General features: G+C 41.3%; 1 protein-coding gene across 10 annotated transcripts in view; it reads right to left on the bottom strand.

Moving 5' to 3' along the window:
• Positions 1-13,962, bottom strand: part of THSD7B (thrombospondin type 1 domain containing 7B) — a 1,235,876-nt gene that overhangs the window by 1,070,753 nt on the left and 151,161 nt on the right. For all 10 annotated transcript variants that reach the window (XM_053214974.1, XM_053214976.1, XM_053214972.1 and 7 more), the window contains one exon: positions 13,334-13,431. The gene's annotated coding sequence lies outside the window, so the exon portion shown is untranslated. The remainder of the gene's footprint in view (positions 1-13,333; positions 13,432-13,962) is intronic.

Here is a 13,962-nt window from a genome sequence, read left to right as displayed (position 1 = left end):
TTCTTAAACTATGTGTGTTTTGTCTCTAGCTACTTCCTGTGAACATTAACTATGATCCATACTACAGAGTTGAAGATCATTCTCAGGCATTGTGCATATTCTATTACACACAAGGCAATATAATAAATACAGTAAATTTTAGTATATAACAATGTATCAGTTCTACAATAGATGGGCATTTGGGTAATTTCAAGGTATTGGCTATTGCCATTAGTACTGCTCTGAACATACTGGCACCTGCCTTTTGTGGAATATATGTAAACATCTCTGTATCTAGTGCCCGTACCTAGTGGAGGAATTGCTAGGTATGTGTGTGTTCAGCTTTAATAGATATAGTCTGCCAAACAGAATCTGTCAAAGTGGTTCCATGAGGCATTAGAGATTTTTTGAAATGTGGAAAATAGCTCGTGGACTCCCCTACTGTCTTCATGGATCCCTTGGAGGTCTAAGGACATCAGTTAAGAACTTCCACTTGCAAGAAATTTGTTGTCTTCTTCTGTTCTCAAGTAAAATGGGTAACACCTACTATTCTTCATAAAATGCACTTTGATTATTTTGACACTGTGATGAAATCCTCTCTCAGCCCTATTACCCGAGGGCTGTAAAAACCTTTTGCTCACAGGTAATGTCCAGCTGAGGCCTTTAAGCTCACCTGAGGCTTCTGCATAATAAGGACCCTGAGGCTCAGAGCATTATGTGATTACAGTTGGAGGGGGTAGGTGAGCTCCAGAACCACATCCTCTTTAACACATAGCCTCTCTCTTCAGTATGAAATAGAGAAGGAGGCAGAAGGGGTCAGAAAGGCACACGCTTTGGAGTGGACATGCCTAGGTCTGGACTCTTGACTTGTAACTAACAATGTTTCCATCTTATCTGGCTCCATCCATAAGCCTATGATTATCCTTGCTTTTCTAAACCCAGAACCTTCCTTCCTCCTGGGTAAAAGAGGCAACTAGAATGAAACCTAAATTCTTTACCTTGCTATAAGGCCCCACCTGAACTGAATGTGTCCTGACACCATTTCCTCTCACTCTCTCCTTTGCCCACAAGGCTCCAGGTACATGGGTCCTTTTTCATCCCTCAAACACGGCAAGCATGTTGTCTTTTCAGAGCCTGTGTCCTTGCTGCTTCCTCTGTTCCAGGTGCTCTTTTCCTTGACCTCCACATGGCTGCCTCATCCTCATGGTTGGGGTCTCAGCTTAAAATCCACCACCTTGGAGTGCCCTACACAACCAGCTCTGAGAAAGCAGCCTCCCACCATCTTTCTGTATGCCATTAGCCTATTGTTCTTTACAACATGTATCACTGTGTGACATCATTTGCTTATGTGTTTATTTTTTTCCAAAACTAGAATGAAAGATCCATGAGACCAGTAATGATGTTTCTTATTCATTGTTATATCCCCAGCATCTAGAAAAGTCCCTGGCACAGAGTAGGTACGCAATAAATGTTTGAGGAATGAATGACTGTGGTTGCATGGCAGGAATGTGAGGGCCCAAATTCAGCTACCATTGATTGCTTTGGGGGAAAAATTTAAAGCCCTGGTCCCACTTACCATAATTCAGTACCCTTCCCCTCCTGAGCTCAGGATCAGAAATTTGGCTGGCCCTAAAGACACCCACTCATCTGAGGACCTAGCATTTCTCTTACCTCATTTCGACAAATCAATGTTGTAAACTTTCCATTCCACACAAACTTGTGCTAATGCTTCGTGGTGAATCATGAGGTGAATATACCAGGAAGACTATTTAACTTGTCAAAATGAAAACCGTCAGTTGTGGTAAATGCAAACTTGGAGCCTGAAGGCTCTACAAGGCCATGATACTCTCCCTCCCAGCATTCTGGGATTTCAGAGTCAAGGCATGATCAATGGGGAAGCCATCCAGGAGGGTGAACCACATGCAGTTATAGGACACTGCATCTGCCAAGCCCAGCAAAGGCTCCCTGTGTCATATGGCCATGGTTAGCAGCTTCAAGTGACTAGCAAAGCTCTGCCAGGAAGAAGGGGCATCATTTGTTGGAAGCCCTCAGATTTAAAAACAATATACATCTGTTGTTTTATCTTTTCCCAGTAAGTGTGAGTTCCATGAATATGAACTAACAAGTTTTTGCTTTGCTAACTTCAGTGGTGGTCAATACTTGTAAGAGATCCAGACTCGATGCAAAATAATGAAAATGTTGAGAAGCTTTAAGTGCTCTTCAAACAGAACACTTCAATACATAGGTTTCATCTGCCAGAAAATGAACCAAGATCATGTAATCAACTCTCTCACAGACCAGAGAATTTTAAAGTTGGCCTGACCCAAACCTTTATGTTGACATAAAAATAGTCTTCAAATACCCTCTGATTATTCACAGCATTGATGCTAACCACCTATTCCAACCCAACAGTAAACAAGAACACCACCCCTGATCGTACAGAGTTCTCCGAGGACTTCTCTCCTATCAGAATATAACCTTGCCTCTCCTCTTGACCAAGTCCATCACCATAGGCTCAGTGTTGCCACTGTGTCCATCTCAGTCCCAGGTGAGGGACCAAGACATATCAGGAATCATTATGCTCTCAGTTCCATCCTGAACCAGCTGTTGGGAATTCCTTGGTTACGGGCATGATGTGGATCACAGTAACCATGGCACAAGCCTGCATCTAGTGATGACTATGAAGGCCCTGCTGGGGACCAGACACACTAGGTGAGAACTTTGTTAAGGGTCTTCTGTGTCCTTTGGCCAGTGTTGACACACAGAAATCACGTTATGTGGCTGGAATTCACACATAGACTTCCACCTCAAGGATTCTCAGTGGAGTAGATGGCAGAATGGGCCTCCTAGGCAGGAGAAGCACAGGCAAAGGTTCTGAGGGCTTGTGGAAGCTACCTGGGGAGAACCCACCTCTGGCAGAGCTTCATTGTGCAGCAACAAAAATGTGCTTAGTTGGTGAGAGATCAAGCCAAAAGAGAGCACAAGGAATGTTACAGCCAAAAAGGAACAAAAATGAGGAACCCATGATGGGAGCCTGGAACTGACATGGAAACCACAACAATTAGTCCAGTCACACTAGTGAATGCTTTGGAGTCCCAGGAGGCCTGTTAAAGTGACAACAACAAAGCCTTACAACGTCTCTCTAGAAACCTTTGATACATAAACTTTTGATTATACCCACTTTCCCATGATCATGGCTTATACTGTTATTATTGTACGGTGCTCATGACCTACAAGGGCTAGATCAGATCATATAAAACAAATGGTATACAGCCTACAGATGAGGATTTTTTTAATGTAAATTATTTGTCAACATTTTTACATTTGGAAACTGCACATAAAAATCCGTATTTACTACTTCTCTCTTAAAAAATGCAAGGATCGGACAGAACTAAGCCTATACTCCACATTGCCAACATTCGACCAGAGCGAGGTAGCAGTCATCTCTCTGGTGAGGCCACAGGCTCTAGGTTCACTGCCATCCATGTGACCTACTTCCTTATTTAAGCTCCTGCCTGGCCTGGCAGGAATTTGAGTTTGAGATCCCTGATCTCAGCACTTAGTGCACCAAACAGTGGGTGTCTGTGGTGAGGCCTGGGGTAACATTAATCATGGTGGTACTTGATATAATTGCTAGTGTCCTCATTTTCATTGTTGAGGTTTGTTATTGGAGATTCTATGTGGTACAATGCCTATTTCAGAAGACAAGATAGCCCGAGATCTTCACTACAGGAGCTTTAAACCAACGGAAACGTCAACATAGGTTGATTTTGTAAGACACTGCAAAAATTCAAAGTGACAGTGACTGATGAGGCATAGGAACAGAGGCTCCATAAAGAGAATGGGAGATCATAAACTGAAATTTCATTGCTGTCACATAGGGAATGAAAGATACAGTCTACAGCCTCAGATATGAGACAGACAGCTGCAATTGGCCCCCTTTTGGGTTTTAGTTGTAAAGTCCTCAGATACCCATAAAGGGGAGGACACCTGACTCTAAAGCCTGAACCCATGTCAACTCAGGAGGCCCCAAGAGGGGGCATTTTTTAAGCACTTAGTATGTGCTGGCACTGAATGAGTTACTTCTACACCGGTTCATAGGAGAGGCACTCTTGGCATATAGGCTTGTAGTTGGCTGACTGAGTTCAAATACAAGCTCCATGCCTTACATGCTGTCTGAACTTGAATAATATCTTTAAATTTTTCTTTTCCCAATCTATAAAAAGGGAAACTAATGATACCTACCATACTGCTGTTAGGTGGGTTAAATTAAAGGGTTTAGCATAGTGGCTGGCTTCTACTAAATACACAATAAGTAACTATTAGCATCATTATTATTATTACTAAGCTTCTTTTAGCAAGTGAGAAAAGTGAAAGTCAAAAAGGGTAATCAACTTTCCCAAGATTATCATATAATCAATAATAGAACCAGTATTCAAGCTCAGGTTCATCTGCCTAAGAATATCTATGGTTCTGGCTCTTCTTTCCAATGATGGAAAAAGAACTGTCTCTGAGAAAAGAGACAATGAATTTGGGTAATGCTTTCAAAGTATAGCACTACATCATTTCTGGTTTCGGGAACTTTTTTCCCCCTAATTTCCATTGTTCTACCCATCAGTGATGCCATTTTCCATGCACATGTTAAGCCCAATTCTCCATGGAAAGACAATGTCATCCATCCCAGGCACAAGTCATGCTTAATAGAGAATGGCAGGACAGGGTCATCAGCAAAGTCTGGATCTCAGCCAGTCCTCCCACATGGAAGGTGAACTCACTGCCACTCAACCTCACTGTCCTGGACATTCTCTAGGAATGAGTGACAGGTCCCACCAGGTGGGCAGTGAAAGGCATGGGGGTGGCGGAGATCGTATGGGAGATGGAAAGAACACATTGGAGATGAGCAAAAGCCAAACAGATGGCATGGCCTCGCTGCAGGTGGCTAAGAAACCACAGCAGCAAGCTGACTAAATGGGCATACATATAGCAGAGAGAGCCAGGAGAGAGGCAAAGAAGTCAAGTCCAAAAAGCACCAGGCTTGGCAAAGAACAACCACAGTGCTCATGGACTAATAAAGAACCAAACCCCAGTGATATGAGGGGCACCCACATCAGGGGTTGGGGCACCGTGAAATAAGCAGGAATATAGAGCAGGCAGCAGCTGAGAGCACAGCCAGAAGCCAGGCAAGCCTAGTTTTCTAAAAAATAAGAAGGGATCACTAACACAAGGATGATGAGTGAAGTTAGAAAGCCTAAGTGGACCAATGCCAAGGAGTCTCCCAATGTCTCAACAAGGCTAAGGGACCAGTTGGATTTCTGTTAGCAGTCCCAGCCTACTTCCCAGACATAGCCATTGTTAATGGGAAGATGCACATATATACAAATATACAGATGTATGTACATATATAAATATGCATATATTCTCAGATACTCAAAAATGGAATTAGACTGTATATGCATTGTCCAATTTTTTTTCACTCCACTATTTCAGGAATATCTTTTCATGTCTATGCATGTACTGCTGCATGACCATTTTAGTGGCCTTGTTGTATTCCATCATGTATATGAACCACAACCCATTCAGCCACTCCCTACTGAAGGACATGTATGGCAGGGGGTGTACAATGTTCCTCTGTTATAAGCAATACAGTAATCATCATTTGTTTCCTTGGGATTAACTCCTAGATGCAGATTAGATTAATTCCTAGATGTCCAGGCAGGACCCAGGACCTTTGAGGTTAGCTCTGAGCCAAAAGCTATTCAAATAATGGTTGTACATCAAACAAAAGTTACCATATTTTCCCAGTTCCACAAAGAGTGCAATAAACAAAATTAAATGGAAATCTTGGTGATGGAAAATGAAATAGCTAGTGACAAAAAAAGCAGGCAGAGAACACTTATAAACTTGAAACATATACAAATCATGACTTGAGATGACACTTATCTCTAAGTATCATGAGAATTAACTAATGTTGAACTCCTGGAGAATATAAGTGATATATAAATGCTAAACAATTTACGTTTGCTGAACCACTTAGGATGCTTACCTGAAATACCATGTAATACTGATATTCTAGAAGATTAATTCCTCCAAAAGCAAATGACTTCCAAAGTGGCTTGACAAATGACAAAGAAATAGCAGTTTTATGAATCTAATACTGATGTTTTGTGTGACAATGGAACAAACATCCAAAGAGAAAAATCTATCAATATCTCCAGCATAATATTATGGTGACTGGGTAGCTGCACTTGGCTTTCTACAGAAAGCCATACCAATGTAACAGCTTTCCCTAAAGGCACTGGCACATGAAGAAATGGGTTTGCTCTTTCAGTGAGCATTTTATGAACACTTAGGTTCTGATACTATACTAAATCTTGGGAATACAAAGATAGATAAAAAAAAAATGATCCCTGCCCTGAGGTCACTAACCCTCACATGATACTTCACCTATGACTTCTATCTTGACAACACCATCCCTGGAGTTGACCTCAGCAACCTGCCAGCCATCCTGCACTCCTCTGTGCCCCTCAAATGCCAAATCCAATCAGTTGCCAAGACTGTCACTGCTCCAATCCCCCATTGGTTAAGAGTTGTAGCTGGGGTGATGATTCCCCTGCACTTCCAGGCTACCTTGGCACTGGAGAAGGCCCTGAGGCAGAGAAGCAATGAGGTTTTGAAATTGTACTCCATAGCTGTAGCTGAAATCACGGACAGACTCGGGGATGTGATACTGGGTCCCAAGCATTTGCTCCACCAATTGTACTACTCAAGAAGGCCAGAGAACAAAAAGATGATGCATTTAATGGAGAGACAGTGGGGATAAGGGACCAATGTGGGATTGAATAAGAAAGAGAAGGAAAGATGGTAGGAATAGGGACAATGGCGACACAGAAAAGAGAAATTAAAGAGTCCAGAAGCCAAGTGAGAGGAAGTGGTGAGGATCCCAGGAAAAGCTCAATCATCTATTCAGGGGAACATAATGAAGAGCAGAAAGCAGGTTTTTGGACAAATAAGACAGTGCCACTTATTGAAATGGGGTTAGGAGCTCTTAGTGGCCTCCAGGTAACTGTTTAAGTGGACTTTTCAGGTCATGGAGGTAGAAGTCAGGGATTATGAAACATAGTTGAGAAAATTAGGGGGAAAATAGCACTGGCTTTACCCCCAAATGTAGTTATATTCTTAACAGAAGGATCTGAGAGTTTAAAATTTGAAATTTGCTACTTTGAGGAAAAATAAGCAAAGACAATTACCTGGCCTATAAATTCCACAGTGACTGGCAACCTCTACTGCTGGAAAAAGTGTGCTTCCTGCACTGATCTGAAATTCCTAATGCAGTATAATTAGAAAGTGAGAGGAGAGGAAAAAGCCAGCACCTAGAAGACCTCTCGCCTTCCAAAATATGCTTCTCACTAACTTACTGATATCTGAAACTCCACAGTTTTGTATCTGGTAGAAGAAAAAAAATGAATAACTGGGTATTGAGTGCCACTCTTGTGCTAGCTCTATGCCAGGAGATTTACATACATTATCTCATTTACTTCTCATGACATCCTATGATATAAAGAGGTTTAATTCCCCATTTTATAGGTGAAAAAATTAAAGCTGAGACTGGTTGAGAAACACTACCAAGGTCACACAGCTAATAAAAGGCAGAGCCACAACTCAAGCTACACCAAAGTCCCCAATCTATCCCCTACACCATGCTGTATCCATTGAGCTTAAATAATACTTTATCTCTTGGTAACAATGCCAAAGAGCCTTAAAAAAATCACTTTTACATATCATTTTGTTCATTCATTCAATGCATATCGACTGAACACTTTGTCGGACTCATTCATTCAGCAGGTATTTACAGAGTCTAACAATGTGCCGGGCACTATGCTAGGCACTGAGGATACCTCAGCAAATGACCTAGATGCAGCTCCCTATGCCTTGGTGAGATAAAGGAACACACAACAATTAAATAAAAGAATTACAAATTTCAAATTTTGGAATGTGCTATGAAAAGAAAATGAAGGAGGCTGGGACATAGGACACTAGAGGAAGGGTGGCCCACATTGGAAGGTGACAATTCCAAACAAGCTCCAAAGAATGGGAGGGCAGCCTGGGAGAAAGGTATTTCAAGCAGCAGGAACAATCCAGGAAAAGACCCCAGAGCATGAAAGAACTTAAAGAAGGCTCATCTGACTGGAGAATACTGACTGTAGGAAATGGGAATGCAGGATGCTTGAGAATCAGGCAGGGCCCCATCCTGCAGGGATCTATAAGCTCTTTGGGGACACAGGGTTTTATATTGTGTACATAGGAGGCCATGATGGATTTCAAACACAGAAGGGACATGATCCAATTATTTTTTTAAAGATTTACCTGATGCACATGGAAAATGGACTGTCAGAGGCCAATGGTAGAGATAGGGAGAACAGTTTGTAGGCTGCCACAATATCCCAGAAAAGAAACAAAGATGGCCTGGATTAGACTGGCAGCATAGAGGTGGAGGGCAGGAGCTGGCTCTGAGATCTTTTGCAGGCTGAGCCAAAAGGGCTTGCCAATAGACCAACTATGGAAAATGAGATACTAGGTTTCTGCTGGACAAATTAGATGGACAGTGAAGCCACATATTGAGATTATTTGATAAGGACAGAAGGGGAACAATAGTTTTTATTTTGAACTCTTGGTTTCTGAAATTTGACTGATCTGTGAAACATCTAAGTGGAAATGTCTAGTAAAAATCCAGCTATGTGAGTCTGGGACTCAAGAGGGAAGTTGAGCTCAGGAGAATCCAATTCTGGAGTTAGAGGAAAGAATAAAGAGAGAGGAGTAGTCCAAACAAGAAGCTGATGTTTAGTGATCTGGATTAAGAAAAGTGGGAAGGAGCAGCTAGTGAGAGGTGTGAGGAGAACCAGGGAGGACGATGTCATGGAAACAAGGCAAGACCACCTTTAGGGCCATTCTAAGGCTGGTGAGGTGAAAGAAGATTCAAGAGCAAAATGATGAATAAAATAGAATTCTCATCCCAGAAGAGTTCACAGTCTGATGAGAAAGAATAATATGATTGATGAAGGAATAAAAAGCTAGTGCAACATTTATTGAGCACTTATTACATGACAGGAACTAAGCTAAATGATTTACATGCATTATCATCAAAGCCTGTAATGAAGTAGGAATCACTATTATCCTCATTTTACAGATGAGAGAATGAAGGCTCAGAAAGAGTAGCTCACCAAAGGTCACTGAGCTAGTAAGGGGGAGAGTCACGATTTAAAGGTAGGCAGTGCGACTCCCAAGGCACAAGGTATCCACCTCTAGTTGGGGACATAGACAGGTAGCCAATTCCCTTATTACCCTCCTTGGTTCTCTCCTGCCTGACTCCTCTCCCCTGTTCCCATGCAGATCCTGTTTAGGACCTGGGACAGCTCTTCTCCCTGCAGGGACCTTGTTCAACATAGTGATGATGCTCAGAGGCAGCCCCAGCATTGGGGTCCTCACAGCATTGAGCTTTCATGTCCCCTCCACCCCCTCACAGCCACAAGGTTAACATACCAAGACACTAAACCTTGACCAAGGTCCCCATAGATGCCCCAACTCCAAAGCCTGACCTGGGGATAGTTAACCTTTATTTTAAATTAGAAACTGATCAGATCAGTCTTGGGTACTATTAGATGTGAACTGATGTGGCAGAGCAGCAAAGGGAGTAATCATTCCTGATAAAACTGAGAAAAAAGGAAAAAGTTATTTCAGCTTAAATTGTTTCCTATAAAACAGTTTTGAAGGTAAAAGGTACTATCTTCTTGTCAGTGTCAACATTTCTCTTGCTGGCAAGTGAAATTATGTTTCTGTCAATGATGAAATATTTCCAAAAGGGAGGCGACGTTTTGTTTGTTTCCTGGCAAGGAATGATTAGGTCTGATGAAACTGGATGCATAAAAGAACATTTCCAGAGGACATGAGTGAACATCACCAAATTTCTACTGTCTGCAATCAGTGTATTCCCAGAACTATTAAACCTTACCTACACTAATTTGACTCAATAGCCTTGATGAATATTTTCCACTGGATTTTTACCCATTGTTTGGGTGATAGATACGGCCAGTGACTGCATGCTGCAACCTTCTCTCTATTACCTACTACCCAAACTCATCACCTAATTGTCAGCAGCCAATATCCAGAGAGACACCTTTGCTCTCTCCCTCATAACATTCAGCAGTATCATCTTCCTGATCCCACCAGGGCTGTGTAGTCTCTCATATATTCATCTGAGTTCAGTTGTATCACAAAATCGAAATTAAGTATGAGAGATTCCTGATCCTGCATGAAAACACAACATTCATGATTCCTGACCTGAGAGTACTAGGTACTGGGTTTCCAGCTTCACTCTCCTCTGTGTGACAGATGACATGCCAACTGAGCCCATCATTAGTTAAGGTCTTCACCTCTAAGTGGGAATCCCAAAGACCTGCAGCTGCAGAGAGGAACAAAAGCAGGGCACCTGGGGGGCTCAGTCAGTTGAGCATCCAACTCTTGATTTTGGTTCAGGTGATGATCCCAGGATCATGGGACCAAGTCCCACATTGAACTCAGCATTGAGCACAGAGCCTGCTTGGGATTTTCTCTCTCTCCCTCTCTCTCTCTCTCTGCCCCTCCCCCTTTGTGCATGCTTGCATTCTCTCTCTCTCTTTCTCTCAAATAAATAAACTTTAAAAAAATAAGAAAGGAAAAGGAATTTCTCTGAAGGGTGAAAAGCATTCCTCTCAGTGGGAGAGAACCAAGTCTCCTTTATTTCATAATTGCTGAGCTGAAGCTCACGGTTGCTTGGCATCCAGTATGAGGTTGCTCTCAGAAATCCCAGAATGAGAAAGAGGAGAACAGTTTAGGGACACATCGATGTGTTTGGACTTAGCAGAAGTGAAATTCTCTCAGATATTAAGGAGCCTCTATGTCCCACCTTATGGTATGGCCCTGGTGCTGTTTTCAGATCTTGTGCTGGCTGATTCTTCTCAAACCAACAGTTGATCTAAGTCATGTGCACCTTTTGGAAAGCTGCAAGGGTGCAGCATGCACCAAGCCAAAGTCTGAAGTATATAAGAAGCCAAGAAGGGGTAGGAAAAAAAAAAGTGAGGAATTCAGAAGGAAGAGTTTAACAATTTTTCATGGATTCATCCAAAGAATATAAGTAAATGGTATTTTTATTCCCAGATAGTCATATAAATAATAAGAACTAAAGACATTTTTTTTCTGAATTATGCCATTATACAAAGCATCAAATTTCCTCCCACTTCTGTCCTCTTCCTCCTTCTTCACCCCTATCCCCTCCTCTAAATAAATCAAATTTACAAACTAAGATGTGACTTATTATAACAGGCGACATTACTTTGTGAGCCATCAAGAAAGGGCGAAAAATGTTGCCAGTTACACCCTGACATATATACCTTGTTTTCAGAGATGTTAAAATGTAAAAAAGATGTTTATCATAAAATCTATGAACCACAGCATACATATACTAAGGCACACACACATCACACTCATCAATGAATTTCTCTAGCAAGGGCAGAAAAATTGTCATCAAGAACCAATTTTCCAAACAGCTAGATTTGTGCCACTGCTAAAAAGGAGGGGGCGGATAGTTTAAAGTTTATTTTATGGCATATAGTTGCTGCCTGAAGACAACTCAGAACACCATTGGCAGATAATGGACCACATTTCATATCTGAGAAATGTGTCTGATTTTTAAAACTGAAAGCAGAGAAAGTCATTAGATTTGCTTTCACTCTTGCCACAGAATGGCAGGGCAATTTTCATCATATCTGCTCCTTTTTGTTTTCTTCATTTTCCATTTTCTCTTTTCTCTACATTCATTGTTTTCTCACTTTATCATCATTTTTTTAACATAAAATCTCATTTAGTCGTCTCAATACCTCATTAATGTGGCCTGCCTCAAAGGTCCTTAATAATAACATATTGTACATGTTTACTACACTTGATAGGAAATAATTTCATTGAAGCCCCTTTGTCTCCTCATTTGCAAGTAATCTTGTGACTCCACACCTGTAATACTGTCCCTAAGAAACTAGTATTTTCAGCATTATACTTGTTTGTTATAACCAGCGAGATGATAATAAGAATTCATGAGGCTGAAAAGCAAGTACCGTGACTCCATCTCCAAATTAGCCCAGTGCCTAACTATAATGAAGATGATTTATATTTATTTGGCATAATGTTCCTGACACCTAATAGTGGCTATTTTCTCTTCAAGACTAAGGATTTGTTTAGGTTAACATACTTGCTGCATTGGTTATTTGTTAAAGCCCTCACTAGGTCACTCATACAAAAAGTTGGTGCCAACTAATTGAAATGTAATTATTCATCAAGTCAACATTTATGAAGTGTCCAACTTTTTCCCAGACATTCAGGCAAGCAGTGATGATAGCTCAATAGCTGAGACATAGTCTCAGGCCTCAAGTTTAGCAGAAAAGGGAAACATGCTAGAAAAAACATGGCCCAGGGCACCTGGGTGGCTCAGTCTGTTAAGCATCTGACTCTTGATTTTGGCTCAGGTCATGATCTCTCAGTTTATGGGTTCAAGACCGGCATAGGGCTCTGTGCTGATGGTGTGGAGCCTGCTTGGGATTCTCTCTCTCCCTCTTCCTCAAAATAAATAAATAAACTTAACAGAAGAAAAAAAAAAAAAAAAAGAAGAAGAAACATGGCCCAATATATTGGTCTGTACTAGCTGCTATAACAAAATACTACAGACTGAGTAGCTTATAAGATCAAATATTTATTGCTCACAGTTCTGGAGGCTGAAAATCTGAGATAAGACTACCGAGCATGGTCAAGTGAGGGTTCTCTTCTGGGTCACAGACTTCTCATTGTATATTCATATGGTTAAAGGGGCTCAGGGGAGACTTGGGGGTCTCTCTTATTAAGAGTATTAATCACATTTTTTTATGTTTATTTATTTTTGAGAGAGAGAAAGAGACAGAGAGTGAGTGGGGAGGAGCAGAGAGAGGGAGACACAGAATCCGAAGCAGGCTCCAGGCTCCAAGCTGTCAGCACAAAGCCCAATGTTGGGCTCAAATTCATGAACCATGAGATCATGACCTAAGCCAAAGTCAGATGGTTAACCGACTAAGCCACCCAGGTGCCCCAAGAGTATTAATCACATTTGTAAGGTCTCCACCATCATCACCTAATCACCTCCCAGAGGTCCCACATTCTAACATCATCACTTTGGGCATTAGGATTCAACATATGAATTTTGGGGGGACACAAATACCCAGAATATAGCACTCAACAACCCCTCAGACAGTTAAATTAGCACTGCCCCCCCCCATAGTTCCCCCATCTGACTAGCACTTACCACCTCTTCTGAATCCTTCTTCTCCTCAAGTAAGAGAGCCCAAGCCTAGGACAACAGTACTCCCACTTCCTAATTCCACAGACATGCACAAAATACATCTGTAAGAAAGAAAGAAAAGTGGAAATATCAATGAGAGGCATGGCCTATTCCATTATTTATGTCTTCAGCTGCATTTCCCTAAGCCCTTCAAACAAACAAACAAAACTAGAATGTGTTTCAGTTATAGTTTAACCACTGATTATGGACATTTTCAAATCTACAAAGTAGAATAAAATACGAACCCCATGTACCAATGCCCAGCTTCAATAATTACCAACAATTCTGCCATTTTGCATTTAGCTCTGCTCCCTGCCTTATTTATTATTGTAGTTCAAAGCCAATCCCAGCTGCTACCACTTCATCCATAAATACTTCAGCACATATCTCAAAGTGATTGACACATTTTTCTTTTTAATATCACCAACACTGCCATTATCTCACCAAACAAAATTAACAAGAATTTCTTATTCTCACCTAATAACCTGTCTTATTTTTCCCTGGGTTCAAAACTGTATTTTTATAGTAAATTTATTTAAATCAGGAGCCAAAGCCCACAAACAGCATTTATTAGTGTCTTAAGTCTCTTTTAA

The sequence above is a fragment of the Acinonyx jubatus genome, chromosome C1 (assembly GCF_027475565.1).
Source record: "Acinonyx jubatus isolate Ajub_Pintada_27869175 chromosome C1, VMU_Ajub_asm_v1.0, whole genome shotgun sequence".
Lineage (NCBI taxonomy): Eukaryota > Metazoa > Chordata > Mammalia > Carnivora > Felidae > Acinonyx > Acinonyx jubatus.
This window is presented reverse-complemented; position numbering and strand designations above follow the sequence as displayed.